Source organism: Myotis lucifugus, unplaced genomic scaffold, assembly GCF_000147115.1.
Source record: "Myotis lucifugus unplaced genomic scaffold, Myoluc2.0 scaffold_23, whole genome shotgun sequence".
Classification (NCBI taxonomy): Eukaryota; Metazoa; Chordata; class Mammalia; order Chiroptera; family Vespertilionidae; genus Myotis; species Myotis lucifugus.
Genome location: NW_005871071.1, coordinates 5,561,614 through 5,564,886, shown reverse-complemented (window position 1 = coordinate 5,564,886; position 3,273 = coordinate 5,561,614).

Sequence of the window (3,273 nt, the reverse complement as noted above, 5' to 3'; positions counted from 1 at the left end):
GAATCAGGGACATAGAATGGGAATGGACTGACTATTCTCGGGGGGGGGGGGAAGGGATGTGGGGGGTGAGGGAAGAGATTGGACAATAATCGTGCACCTATGGATTAGGACAGTGGGTGGGGAGTGAGGGAGGTGGGTGGGGTGGGAACTGGGTGGAGGGGAGTTATGGTGGGAAAAAAGAGTAACTAATGTAATAATCTGAACAATAAAGATTTAATTTTAAAAAAAAAGAAAAAAAAAAGAAGAGATACCAGGGATGTGTGATATGAGGGTTGGCCATCTGAGTGCAAACCAAGGAAAGAGGCTCAGGAGAAACCATTGCTGCTGATACCTGGATCTTAGAGAACTGTGAGAAATAAATATCTGTTGTTTAAGCCACACCATGTATGGTATTTTGTTATGGCAAAACATCATCGAGACATTAAGGCAGAAGGTGGAGGCAGATAGAATGACAAGTCTGTGAAGGATCTGGCCATCCTGCTCTATGAGACTGCACTCCTGTCCTCTGAATTCAGTCTGGAAGACCCCCAGACACACACTAACAGGATCTACAGGATGATCAAACTTGGTATCGATGAAGAGGACCCCACTGCTAACGAGAGCAGTGCTGCTGTGACAGAAGAGATGCTAGTGGTCACAATCTGGGACCACTAGCTCCTAACCACTCACCTGCCTGCCTGCCTGATTGCCCCTAACCATTCTGACTGCCTGCCTCATCACCCTAACCACTTGCCTGCCTTATCGCCCCTAACTACTCTACCTGCCTGCCTGATTACCCCTAACCACCTCTGCCTCGGCCCCTGCCACAGCGGCTTCATCTGGAAGGACGTCCGGAATGACATCCGGAAGGCTGTCCAGCTGTCCAGTCTAATTAGCAAAGACTAAGAACAAAGAAGGAGACAACACCTCACGCATGGAGGAAATAGACTAAGACACCTGCACACATGTTTAATACTTTACCTTCATTCCCTTGGATAATATATTTTCAAGGACTTTTTTTATTTTTGTTAACATTTTAAGAATATGTATGGCATGTTTTCTTTCTCCCTCTACGTGTATGATACTGTGATACTTCAGGCACTCTAGCTGAGCTCATTTTTCTTTCCTACTTCTATGTTGGCCTGTTTTAACAGAATCTATAATAATAAAAGCATAATATGCTAATTAGGCTGGACAGCTGGACAGCCTTCCGGATGTCATTCCGGACGTCCTTCCAGATGAAGCCGCTGTGGCAGGGGCCGAGGCAGAGGTGGTTAGGGGTAATCAGGCAGTCAGGTAGAGTAGTTAGGGGCGATAAGGCAGGCAAGTGGTTAGGGTGATGAGGCAGGCAGGCAGAGTGATTAGGGGCACTCAGGCAGGCAGGTAGGTGAGTGGTTAGGAGCTAGTGGTCCCAGATTGTAAGAGGGATGTCCGACTGCCGGTTTAGGCCCGATCCCGCAGTGAGATCAGGCCTAAACCGGCAGTTGGACATCCTCTGAGGGGTCCCAGATTGCGAGAGGGTGCAGGCCGAGCTGAGGGACCTGCCCCCCTGTGCACGAATTTCGTGCACCGGGCCTCTAGTGGGGTTATGTTTGTTGTAAGATACGTGTAGCCTAATGTTTGTTAGCTTTGTGGTCTGAAGTGTTTATCTCTCAGCAGATTCCTAAGTAGACTGAATCTTTTGTTGCTCAAGTATTCTGAGATGCGTGGTTAAAACAACCTTCATCCCTTAAGATCTACTTTTTAAGCCTAACATCCCCTGTAGTAATCAACTGCATGTACGGCCTCTAGAAGTTAGTATGCTAAGCTGACCAACATGATGGTAGTAACTATCATAGGGTTTGTCTCCAAAGAAAGAGATTGTTTGGCATAGCAGAAATACAAGCTACCTAGGCATGTTGTAAAGCCTTTTGAAAGTAGCTCAGAGCAAGTTTTGTGAATAGAAGTGTAGTGCTCTAGTCACATTATGCTTTTAAAAAATTGTGGCAAATACAGACAAATTAAAAAGAAAAAAAATCAGTTTACGAAGAAAAGGAAATTTGAGTCCCAAGTAGCTTTTGGTACAGCCACATTGCGTGACTTCCGAAATGTCACACACCTGAACTGTTTCTCCACAGTCCGTCCCACCCCAAATCTCTGACCTCTGTGCTTTGGGGAGGTCTTCTCTTCCAGGCAGGCTCTCTGTGCAGGGGCGATACCCCAGCAGAGCAAGGCTCTCACCTGCTAGTGTCTACAGCAATCCTGGAAATGGGTCCTGTTAACTTCCTGAGGGATGGGCTCTGTTAGGCCAGGTCCGGGTCATGTTCCTGACCTTGGAGTGGGGCAAAGTGCGGAGAAGTCAACTCCACCAGAGCCAGATGGTTTAAGAACAAAGGAGGAGGAGTTTCCCATAGGAAAAGGGAGGTGTCAGGGGAAAGGGCTTCTGGGAAGGCAAAACAGCCTCTCCAGATTCCATTCCCAATAGCAACAGAACCCAAAGAGTTGGAATACCCTCAACAAGAACATAGGACCTAGATGATGAAAACCATAAGAGAACTAAATAAATGAAACAGCAGTTTGTGTTCTTAGAAGATACAATATTGTAAAGATACTGCTTATTTCCAAATTGATGTATAATCCAACCCCATCCTAATAAAAATCCGAAAGTAATTTTTATTTAATGGATTCTTTATAAACCGGTTTTTAAAATTCACTTTAAACAATTCACAAAAATAGCCAATAATTTTTTAAAAAAAGAACAGTGGGGGAGGAGATTAGACTTATACCACTATAAACATACTATAAACATATAGTAATTGAGACAAAGTGCTATTGGTAGAGGGAAAGGTAAGCCAACTAACTAGAGCATACAGTCAAATCAGTAGGGGAAAAATAGGTCTTCTATAAACAGTGCTGAAATACCTACCCTGGTTCTTCTTTCAGAAGAAGTAAGTCCCACTTCACACTACACTAAAAGAATTCCAGAATGGATCGGTGACCAAGGACATAGAATATTTTCTTTATAATCTTGGGACAAGGATGACATTCCTAAAGAAGACCCGAACTCCAAAAGCCATAAAGGCAAACATTTAGGATGAATTAACACCAGCAAGTATGCAAGGAGCGAAGCATTCCCTACCCTTGTGAAGTTTGGATTGGCAGATCCTATTTTGAATAATAATTTTGAAGTAGCCAGATTTTACTACATATAAACTGTGCCTCAGAATCTCAGGCATTTCTAGGTATCCCCCCTACAACTCTCTCCAGGGCTTGCACAGCCTGTACTCATGCATGGGTGCAAGGCTATGTACAAAA